Source organism: Hibiscus syriacus, unplaced genomic scaffold (assembly GCF_006381635.1).
Source record: "Hibiscus syriacus cultivar Baekdansim isolate YM2019G1 unplaced genomic scaffold, ASM638163v2 tig00016212_pilon, whole genome shotgun sequence".
In the NCBI taxonomy this organism is placed as follows: Eukaryota; Viridiplantae; Streptophyta; class Magnoliopsida; order Malvales; family Malvaceae; genus Hibiscus; species Hibiscus syriacus.
In genome coordinates, this window is record NW_024062384.1 from 1938200 (window position 1) to 1950384 (window position 12185).

The following is a 12185-nucleotide window of genomic DNA, read 5'->3' on the forward strand; positions in this document are numbered from 1 at the left end:
CTACCCCTTCAATGCTATAATGAATTATCGCTTAGATTACAGTTGCTTTTCAAGAACTTGAAAAGTTTCGAGTTCGTAGTGGTAGGAAAAAGAGAAAAAGAGTAATTTTGTTTACTAATGTAATTTTAGCATTAACTACTATGAAATTATTACTATAAAGTTTTCAAGTCTTCTTATTAAATGATGTGGACATTTAGACTTTTATAGTTAATATGGAAAAAAGTTTTAAGTGCTCGAGAATATTTTCAATAGATTCGGAAAAGTTATATGAATTACCTCAAAAATGAAATAAGGAATTTTAAAATAGAGGTATTCTATTAGACTTGATATCAAGTGATATGATAGTGGTAAACTATAAATTATAGTGATTGGTGAAAAAGTGAAATCGCCACCCAGTGGGATATCATAAATGATTGTGAAGAAAACGATGTCAGAAGGATGTATAACTTTTCTAGCTAATGTGATAGATACTCAAATATCTGAAGTAATATTATATGATATTCCCACAACTCGGGATTTTCCAGATGTCTTTTCAGATGAATTATATGGGTTACCTATGGATCGAGAGGTTGAATTCAAGATTGATGGTTATCTGGGTATTAAACTTGTTTATATGGTTTCGCATCGAATGGCTCTGAACGAGTTAAGAGAACTAAAGGCTTAGTTACAAGAGTTATTTGATTAAGGTTTCATCAGACCGAGTGTTTCACCTTAGGGAGTACATTTCTTGTTGGCGAAAAGAAAGATGAATCTATGTTGTTATGCATATATTATCAACACTTGAATAGAGTGACAATAATAATAAGTATCCTCATTTGAGTATTGATGATATGTATGGTCAATTGGAAGGTGCAATAGTGTTCTCTAAGATTGATCTCCGATCTGGATACCATTAATTAACGATTAAAGAGGAGGATATTGATAAGAAAACTTTTGGATGCGGTATGGACACTACGAGTTGCCATTCGATTTGACTAATGCTCTTGCATCATTTATGGATTTGATTGGTTAAGTGTTCCAGCTTTATTTGAATCAAATTTTGGTGATTTTTTTAGAGAAAAAGTAGTACGCTAAGCTGTCGAAATCTGAATTCTAGTTGACATCGATTGCTTTCCTTGGCCATGTTGTCTCTGTAGAAGGCATAAGGGTATACCCCAAGAAAATTCATTCTATAGTGGATTGGAAACCCCCAAAGAACATATCAGAAGTTTGACGTTTCTTGGGACTTGCTAGTTACAATCGAAGATTCGTGAAGAGTTTTTTGATGATAGCGTCACAGTTAACCAAGGTTTTAAGGAAATGTGTGCCTGTTATTTGGATGGGGAAGTGCCAAGAGAGATTTAAATCACTAAAAAAGATTTTATTAGAGGCACCAGTGCTTGTACAACTTGAGTTGGGTAAAGATTATGTGGTTTTTAATGATGTATCTCATAACAGCTTGAGATGTGTTCTTATGCAATAAGGTAAAGCTGTGGCCTATGCCTCGAGATAGTTAAAAACTCACGAGAGGAATTACCCAACACTTTATTTAGAGTTGGCAGCGGTCGTGTTTACTTTAAAGATTTGGCGCCATTATCTATATGATGAGCAATGATAATTTATACGGATCAAAAAAGCCTAAAGTACTTGTTGACTCAAAAAGAGCTGAACCTAAGTGTCGGAACCGTCTTTCGGTTGGGCCCAAAATTGGGCTTCGACTTGGATTAAACGAATTGGAGTCGCCACCGATCACTTTAAAAACATTTAGGTGGATCAGACACCATCTTACCTGATCTGTGTTTTACCAGAAACGTGTCGGGTTCGGAAGTCGGTTACAGTCAAGGAAGGATTAGCACCCTTGTACCGCCATCTCGGTACCAATTAATTTATCGGTTGTCTTAATTGTAAAAATTAAAAAAAATTAAAAATTAAATTCAAAATAATTACCTTTGATAGTTTGAAATTACCCAAAAAAAAATAAAATAAAAAGGTTAGATCGTGAAATATGGAGAAGTGTGGCTTGTCTCATAAAGCAATATCAAAATAAGAAATTCAAATACCCGTGTACTGCACTTTAAAATGAAAAAGGCAAAAGTGGATCAAATATAAAAGTATAGGAGTGATAAGTTACTACTATCTTTAAAGAACTATAAGAAAAGTCCACAATCCACAGTAATGGAAATTGAAATTCATTCTCAATCTAAGTTGGACAAGAGAACACCAATTATTGTGCAAACCACCCAAATATCCGTGATGACGCAGGAAACAACAGCAAGAGACAAGTACGATCTATATAAACCCACTAAATCATAGAACCAATATGCCCATAAAATCTATAACCGTGAGTCCCATTAATCTATAGTAACCGTACACATGCATGCCCTGAATAATAGCAACAACATAACACATAACCACGAGCAACAAAGGTCTAGAAACTTAAGCTGTAACGGTATGCGAATGAGTTGGGAAAAGTTTAGTTATGCAAGCAGTATTAAATTCATACTCTGAAAGACCAATGGCTGCTCTCAATGCTTTTTCACCTTGTTCAGCTCTATAACCACTGTAACCCTCCAGCATTGACAGTGCATGAGATCTCTTAGCCATTGCAGAAGTAATAACATCTGGAATAGGTTCGGTAGTATCACCAATTCCAAGGCTAATCACTTGTGCGTTCGGGTACTTTAGCTAGTGTGCAACCCTTCTTCTAGCAACTTCTGGAAACAGGTAACCAGCTTGAAGCTTGGCTATGTTCGTATTGCGAGAAACCTTTGTCTTGTAAGCAGTATGTTGTTCTTGAGGAGTGGTTATACATTTAACTATACGGAGGCTTTTCAGTGGAACCGAAACATTATGGGTTCTTGAATTGAAACCGGTTGGAGCCAAGAAAACAGAGAAAGACGAAGAGATCATTGAAGTTGATAGATTGTTCATCTGAGACTTCTTTCAGATTTCCCACCCCCTTTTTCCTTCGTGCAGGTCCCCTTTTAAATTAAAAAAAATGCTAAAAGTCATTTGAAAGTGGAGAGCAATGAGCTTGAGGGAGGAGTGGTCCACAACTCCCATGAAAAACAAAACCCACGTGATTTGTGGTAAAAGTGGTGGAGATAATGGTGGGTAGTGTATGGGGCCTACAAAAAAATAAAAATATTAATAATAATAATAAGTAAATAAATGTTTTAAAACAATATAATATATAATTTCAAAAAATTATTTTTAAAAACTATATATTATATGTATTTCAAAAATAGTTTATTAAAAACTATATATATTATATATATATATATATATAGATATATATGTATAAAATAAAAATAAAAAATATGGATGAAAATGAGTGTCTACAGCTGCCCCTCTTTGTCCTTTTTTGTGGAACGAAAAATAGGACAAAGATAAAAAGACACAAATTTCCGTTCGGTGGATTTGAAAAATAACTCCCTGTCAAGTTACAGATGGCTCATCTGTTGCGAAGTCGAGTCCATCTTGAAATGATATGGAATTGAAGCCGTAGTTTGGAATTTGAATCGGAATGTGGCTTCTCGTTGGCCTTCGGTCTTTTTCTCGGTTTAAAGTCCTTGGTTTAAAAATTAGACTGGAAATTAGTTTATTGACTCCATCATGTGGTAGATAGGCCTTTGAGCTGAATGAAAACGAACCCGAAACGTCTTCATTGACATATAGCTTTTCTTGACTTAAGTTATGATGTCGGAAAACGGTTCCTTGTTACTAAGGCACGGCTAACCCAGGTCTTCTTCTTGATTTGAAAATCTTGACTGCCATCGGAAAGTGGTGTGATTGATGTGTTATCGAGCTGAATGGAGTCGAACTCGACAAATTTATTGACAGATAACCCTTCTTGCCTTGAGTTATACTGTAAATTTGGCTTGCCGCTGAGCTGAATGTAATCGAGCTCGGAGGTCTTCAATTGGCATATAGCTTTTCTCGACTTAAGCTATATTATAAATGATCTGCCTTAGAGCTGAGCATAGTCGAACTCGAAGGTCTTTGGTGACAGATAACCCTTCTAGCCTTGAGTTATGCTGTAAACGATGTGCCCTAGAAGTTGAGTGTAATCGAACTCGAGGGTCTTTGGCAGATAACCTTTCTCGGCTTAAGCTATGCTGCAAATGATGTGCCTTGGAGCTGAGCGTAGTCCAACTCGAAGGCCTTTGGTTGGCAGATAACCCTTCTTGACTTAAGTTATGCTGCAAATGATATGCCTTGGAGCTGAACGTAATCGAACTCGAAAGTCTTTGGTGACAGATAACCCTTCTATCCTTGAGTTATGCTGTAAATGATATGCCTTGGAGCTGAACGTAGTCAAACTCGAAGGTCTTTTGTTGGAAAATAACCCTTCTTGCCTTGAGCTATATTGCAAATGATGTGCCTTTGAGCTGAGCGTAGTCGAACTCGAAGGTCTTTGGCAGATAGCCCTTCTCGACTTAAGTTATGCTGCAAATGATGTGCCTTGGAGCTGAGCGTAGTAGAACTTGAAGGTCTTTGGTTGGCAGATAACCCTTCTCGACTTAAGTTATGCTGCAAATGATATGCCTTGGAGCTGAGCGTAGTCAAACTCAAAGGTCTTTTGGTGACAGATAACCCTTCTAGCCTTGAGTTATGCTATAAATGATGTGCCCTCGAAGCTGAGTGTAATCGAACTCGAGGGTCTTTGGCAGATAGCCCTTCTTGACTTAAGCTATGCTGCAAATGATGTGCCTTGGAGCTGAGCGTAGTCGAACTCGAAGGTGTTTGGTTGGAAGATAACCCTTCTCGACTTAAGCTATACTGCAAATGATGTGCCTTGGAGCTGAGCGTAGTCGAACTCGAAGGACTTTTGTTGGCAAATAGCCCTTCTTGCCTTGAGCTATGTTGCAAATGTTGTCTTAAAAAATGGCTTATATTCACAGGTCTAAGTCGATCATAGTTCTTCAGGTGGTTCCTCTGAGTGAGTCTAAACCAAATGATACGATCTTTGGATGACTCCCCTTTTACGAAAAAACATACTGATAAATTCTGACAGTCGAATATCTTCCGTTGTGGAATTGAAATCTGGCTTGAAGACATTAACTGGAAACATGCTGCTCTTTGCTGAGTTGAGCTAAACTGGAATTAATCTGAATTGGTTCTCGAACCTATCTGAAATTGATTTTAAAATCTATAGATATGTCAAGTCGGTTGAGGTATAGCTTCTCACTGCTGAGTTAAGCAACCACCATCGATCTTTAAAGGTGTTTTTGAATCGATTATCCTTCACCTTGAAGTCAAAACTTGACTCTAAAAGCTGTAAAAAAATCATGCATGCGCAAAATAATAAATGTGATGCTCTTAAGTATGCTTAAGATGCATGCAACATGAATGAGTTATGCGTTATCTCCTAGATGGAGTCTCGTGCTTTGTCTACCAATCTTGTCCTTGGAATCGATCGTGTCCCATTATCTTTTCAAGCTTTGGCTTTACAGACCTTTCAAATCTGAGACTGTTTTGTTTGAAAATGTTTCTCTTTTTTCTTGTGTTAGGAGGGAAAATGATAAAAATGCTGTAAAATATTGTTCGCAATTGAATCAAATTGTAAACGTGAGTTCAAAGAATATCAAAGGAATCAAGAGCTCTTTGAATGTTTTCAAAGTAACAGCTCTTTGACAAATGTTCAAATGGATGAGTTGGCTTTAGGTTGGCCTCCTTTTTAAGGTTTCGGTAACCCAAAATGTCATTTTTTTAAATATCGCAATATGCTTTGGCATTTCAATTGGGTGCGGAAAAAATGGCGCAACTAGCATGATCAATTACTAGGCCTTTTATTTTGGTCCTCTGAAATCTTCCATTTGTTCAAGTTTTGTAGGCTCCTCTAACAAAGGCAGTGCAAAAAAAAATTGGTCTAAAAATGATATTCTTGAGTGCTCGTGTGTAATTGACTATAACAAGTGTTCCTTAACTCCCTTAGTCCATCATTACCGAAAATTTCTTGCTTAGATAAATTTGATTTAATTTACCATTGTCTGGCTAGCAAATCCATAAAGCCGGGGTGTTTAACCAATTTCTTTAGAGGGATAACTTAACATTATAATCACTTTTATCAGGTTTAACTGAAGGGTTCATCTCATCACAAAGTCTTCGACCTAACAAAAATAGTGGAGCAAACACCGAATTACCAAGTGTCTGAGCAATGTCATGGTTTGAATGCAATCTATTCATAAGGCCAGGGCTTTTGAGTTTCCTCTGTAACCAATTGCCTTAGTGGAATAGCCCAGCTTTGCGAATTTAATTTCTTAAGATTGTCAAGAAGAACCTGTTATAGTCTAGGTGTTTGTTGAAAGTAAAAATTTCATCTTTAGAGTTCAATTTTCAAGCAACTGACCTAAACTATATTCACTTACTCGACTATTCCATCTGTGAAGATCATTATCATCACTAAACGTCTTAAATAAAAAGTATAATAATGTCATATGCAAAAGGATGCCCACTATTATCCTCCCCTTATGAAAGGAAAAGGTTATATTGGTTAATTGCAAGAGTAGGGTATGGTGTTTGAGTGTATATTATGGGTAAAGTCAAATTCCTTGTTTTAAATCATGTTAGTTCGTCAATGATATGTAACTTTGAACCATTTACAGAGTTTCTTAATTCAAATGATATTCAAAGAATTGCAAGTTTGCAAATGTGATTCATTGCTTAACATCTTTAAAGTAACATAAATTTATTTAAAAGTCCTTACAAAACTTGAGAAAAAATGAAAAAACAAATTCAAACAGAATGCCTCAAATGATGAAATGATCTTCCTTACTTGGATGCCCCAAGTTGTTGAAGTCGATCCAGTTCTGGTTACGCATCTTATATACGATTCTCTTGAATGCGTAAGAGTTCTCAATTGTGTGCCCTGGGACACCACCGTATATTCACAATGAGCATTCTCGTCATACTACCTGGAGTATGGGGGCTCATGGGTTTCACTGGGTATGGTGACTCTACGTGGGTGTCACAAGTTGTTTGTAAAGTTCCTTGTAAGTCTTGGGAATAGAATTAAAATGTTCCCATTTTTTATGAGACATGTGAATGTAATAAAAAAGAGAAAAATAATGTGAAATATGCAGGAATGCATGATGCATGCAACGTTAAAGGCATTGATCCAAAAATGTATTTGTTATTATAAATAATCATCATTGGGGACAAAAGTGTTTTATCTTTTAAGAGACAAAAATATCCTGACAGCTTCTGACATGTTGACTAGTCTTCTGTCTTCGTCTGTCACCGGTTGAATAACCTGTCGAACAGCTCTGGCTTCTCTGGATGAACCGCGCAAATGATGAGTTGTTTGCCAAAAAAAAGTCTCGAAGGACTGCAGCTCCCGTTTCCACACTCTGCTGAGTTTGTTCCCTAACGACAACACCATTGGAGCCCTCCATCGATACAAACTATCCGAAGCTTGCTTCTTGAATTCGTCAGCAATGGCATTCAGCTCAGATAGGGTTTTGCCATCTTGTTCTCATAGTTTTTGAAAGGAGCATCCGGGTCAGTAACCTTTTACTCGTCTTGCCCCTGCAACCTTTGCCAGTCAGTTCTTCAAAGATAGACTTTCATTGTGCTTGATGTAGACCCGGTTCATTCTGAGTCCTTTATAATGCAACAGAGTGATAAACTCTTCAATTGTGGGCACCACGTTTTCTGGATTGAATGTGATACATAGTCGCCTTGTAGACTTTCCTCTGCATTTTCATCTCTTGTATTACAACCCCTTTGTCCATTAATGCAGATTATTCATTTTTAACAAACACGTTTTAGGTGGATCAACACCTCTTTTGAATGATGCAGATGATGGAAATAAAATAAAGAAAACAAAAATGAAAAGAGTTAGTGAGGTAAATCAAAATAATAAAAATGAAAAATCCTATCCCACATGATATCTACTCCACATTCTTTAATTCCTACCCGGACATAGTCTCTATCCCCATGCTAATTTCAAAAAAATCCTAACCGCATATTTTCCTAGTTCGCATGCTCTGAACAGAAAGTAAAGCAGGAAATAAAATCAAAGTAGCCTAGGGTTTGAAATGAGGTTTTGGGGTGGGCTCTAATTCCCTGTACTCTCCCAGTTTAGGTTCTAAAGAGGGTACTCAAGTTCTCCTTGCCAGTGCCCCCTTGGGCTTGCTAGACCCTTAGTCCTAAACCCATTACAAGCTTGTGTGGACTAAGTTAAACTCGAGAGGAAACATTCCCTTATGTCCGCACGGTGAATAAATTCACACGAAGACATAAGGTATATGAATCCCAAAGGTTACTTGCTAGGCCCGCACGGTGAATAAATTCACACGAAGGCGTCGCTTTCACCCCACTTAAATAGGGTTTGGAGCTCGGGTATAGAGCCTGAGATTAAACTTTTTCTTTAAAAAAATCTGAAATCATTGAAAAAACTGTCAGTACAACTATTTATTTGAAAAATAATCAAAGGTAGATAATTAGAATCGAATAAATAAATTTAAATTTAAATTTATAACTTTCACTCAAAAAGACAACTGAAAATTAATTTCGGCCTGACTCACTTACCTGTCCCCAGAGGAGTCACCAAGCTGTCGAAATCGTCTTTCGATTGGGCCCGCGAAATTGGGCTTTGACTTGGATTAAACGAATTGGAGTCGCCACCGATCACTTTAAAAACATTTAGGTGGATCGACACCATCTTACCTGATCTATGTTTTACCAGAAACGTGTCGGGTTTGGAAGTCGGTTACAGTCAAGGAAGGATTAGCACCCTTGTACCGTCCTCTCGGTACTAATTAATTTATCGGTTGTCTTAATTACGAAAATTAAAAAAATTAAATAAATATTTAAAAATTTTAATTTTAAATAATTACCTTTGATCGTTTGAAATTACCCAAAAAAATTTAAAACAAGGTTAGATCGTGAAATATGGAGAAGTGTGGCTTATCTCATAAAGCAATTTCAAAATAAGAAATTCAAATACCCGTGTATTGCACTTTAAAATGAAAAAGACAAAAGTAGATCAAATATAAAAGTATAGGAGTGATAAGTTACTGTCTTTAAAGAACTATAAGAAAAGTCAACAATCCACAGTAATGGAAATTGAAATTCATTCTCAATCTAAGTTGGAGAAGAGAACACCAATTATTGTGCAAACCACCCAAATATCCGTGATGAGGAAGGAAAAAATAGCAAGACACAAGTACGATCTATATAAACCCACTAAATCATAGAACCAATATGCCCATAAAATCTATAACCGTGAGTCCCATTAATCTATAGTAACCGTACACATGCATGCCCTGAATAATAGCAACAATATAACACATAACCACGAGCAACAAAGGTCTAGAAACTTAAGCTGTAACGGTATGTGAATGAGTTGGGAAAAGTTTAGTTATGCAAGCAGTATTAAATTCATACTCTGAAAGACCAATGACTGCTCTCAATGCTTTTTCACCTTGTTAAGCTCTATAACCACTGTAACCCTCCATCATAGACAGTGCATGAGATCTCATAGCCATTGCAGAAGTAATAACATCTGGAACAGGTTCAGTAGTATCACCAATTCCAAGGCTAATCACTTGTGCGTTCGGGTACTTTAGCAAGTGTGCAACCCTTCTTCTAGCAACTTCTGGAAACAGGTAACCAGCTTGAAGCTTGGCTATGTTCGTATTGCGAGAAACCTTTGCCTTGTAAGCAGTCTGTTGTTCTTGAGGAGTGGCTATACATTTAACTATACGGAGTCTTTTCAGTGGAACCGAAACATTATGGGTTCTTGAATTGAAACTGATTGGAACCAAGAAAACAGAGAAAGATGAAGAAATCATTGAAGTTGATAGATTGTTCATCCGAGACTTCTTTCAGATTTCCCACCCCCTTTTTCCTTCGTGCAGGTCCCCTTTTAAATTGAAAAAAAAATGCTAAAAGTCCTTTGAAAGTGGAGAGCAATGGGCTTGAGCGAGGAGTGGTCCACAACTCCCATGAAAAACAAAACCCACGTGATTTGTGGTGAAAGTGGTGGAGATAATGGCGGGGTAGTGGGCGGGGCCTATAAAAAATAAAATAAAAATATTAATAATAATAATAAATAAATAAATGTTTTAAAACCATATAATATATAATTTCAAAAAAATATTTTTAAAACTATATATTATACGTATTTCAAAAATGTTTTTTTAAAAACTATATAATAAATATATAGATATATAGATATATATGTATAAAATAAAAATAAAAAATATTAACGAAAATGAGTGTCTACACTAAGACAGAAAAAAGATGGATAGATCTTTTAAAGGATTATCATATGATCATTGACTATCATCCAGGAAAGGCTAATGTGGTGGTTGATGCATTTAACTGAAAGAATTTTATAGCCTTGAGAGCTTTGGATGCGTGTTTGTCTTTAAAGAAAGGTGACGCCTTGATTATCGAGTTAAAGTTAAAGATGATGATTTTAGATAGGATAAGAGAATTATAAAGGAAAAGATGTTTGTATTATCGTGGAGACTTTGTATTCTCGATGATGAAGAACTAAAGAAATATATTCTTTTTGAGGCATTATAGTCCATTTACTATGCATTCAGGTGGAAACAAAATGTACCAAGATTTAAAAAGTCAGTTTGGTGGCCTGGCATGAAAAGAGCTATCACGAAATATGTGGCAAAGTGTCTGACATGCCAATAAGTGAAAGCTGAACATCAAGTGCCTTTCGGATTGTTGCAATGAATCTTGATTCTTGAATGGAAAGGGGAATGATTCACTATGGAATTTGTTATAGGGCTACCTTTGACACCCAACAAGAAAAACTCAATATGGGTGATTGTTGATAGATTGACCAAAACAACTCACTTTATTCCAGTTCAAACAAACTACTTGATGGATAAATATGATGTGCTGTACATAAAAAAGATAGATAAGATACATAGAGTGCATGTTTCGATAGTATCAGGTAGAGATTCAAGGTTTACTTTGCGATTCTGGAATTCCTTGCACGAGGCCTTAGGTACTTGATTGAATTTCAGCATAACTTTTCATCCACAGACTGATAGTCAGTCAGAGCGGACTATTCAGATATTGGAGGATATGCTAAGGACATGTGTGATTGAATTCAAAGGATAATGGGAAAGATATTTTCCTTTAGTGGAATTTTTCTACAATAACAACTATCAATAGAGTATCAAGATGGCTCCGTATTAAGCCTTATATGGGAGGAAGTGTAAAACTCCATTAAATTGGTTTGAGCTAAATTATCAAGATCTAGTAGGCCCTTACTTGATGAAAGAAATGGAAGATAAAGTGAAAGTTATCCAAGATAATCTTAAGATAGCTTCTGATCAACAAAAGTCTTATGCAGACCTAAAGAGAAAAGAGATTGAATATCAAGTGGGTGATAAGGTATTTCTTAAGGTGTCACCTTGGAATAAAGTATTGCGTTTGGACGCAAAGAAAAGCTGAGTCCAGGAATTATTGGACCTTATTAGATTTTGAAAGAGTTAGACCAGTGGCTTATCAGTTAGCATTGCATCCCGAAGTTGACAAAATCCATAATGTGTTTCATGTGTCGATGCTCAGGAAGTATCGATCAGATCCGTCATATATTATCAGCCTAGAGGAAATATAATTTGACCATATTTGACTTATAAAGAGGAACCTAATGAGATCCTAGCTAGAGGAGTCAAATAATTACGAAACAAGGCGATCCCTTTAGTCAAAGTTCTTTGGTAGAATCATAAAGTCGAGGAAGCTACCTGAGAAAAGAGAAGAGGACATGAAAAGTCAATATCCTCACCTCTTCACATCAGGTACACACTCAAAATTCGAGGATGCATTTTTATTAAGGGGAGAGTTATAATACCTCAAATTTTGTTAGTGACCAAAATATAAATTTTGAAAGTTAAGTGGCAAAACTATAAACTTTGGAAAAGTTTAGAGACTAAAGTGTAATTTTAAAATTTTATGTAATCCAGCCCCGTAAATGAATAGTTTACCCCTAGAATGATATTTCTGTGGGAATCAAAAGTTTCGTACGGATTTTGTATTAAAAGCGATAAAATTCGAGAAAAATCCAGATAACCGGATCGAATAGAATTTTTGAGAAAATTTGAAGGGTGCTAAATTAGGCTTGAAAATATTATTTCCTTATTTTAAAATGATGGAAAATAATATGGATCATTGGATTTGAAGATTTATTTTCATGTTTAATTTTCACCTTTGGATTAAACTGACAAGAT

The 12185-nt window shown here is 36.0% G+C and overlaps 1 long non-coding RNA gene across 1 annotated transcript; it reads right to left on the reverse strand.

Moving 5' to 3' along the window:
- Positions 1-9642: 9642 nt before the first annotated feature.
- On the reverse strand, positions 9643-11713 carry LOC120208295. Its single transcript, XR_005524304.1, has 3 exons — positions 11703-11713; positions 10821-10826; positions 9643-9828 (listed from the first exon to the last, which is right to left on the reverse strand). It is a non-coding gene; the product is annotated as an uncharacterized LOC120208295 (long non-coding RNA).
- Positions 11714-12185: the final 472 nt, after the last annotated feature.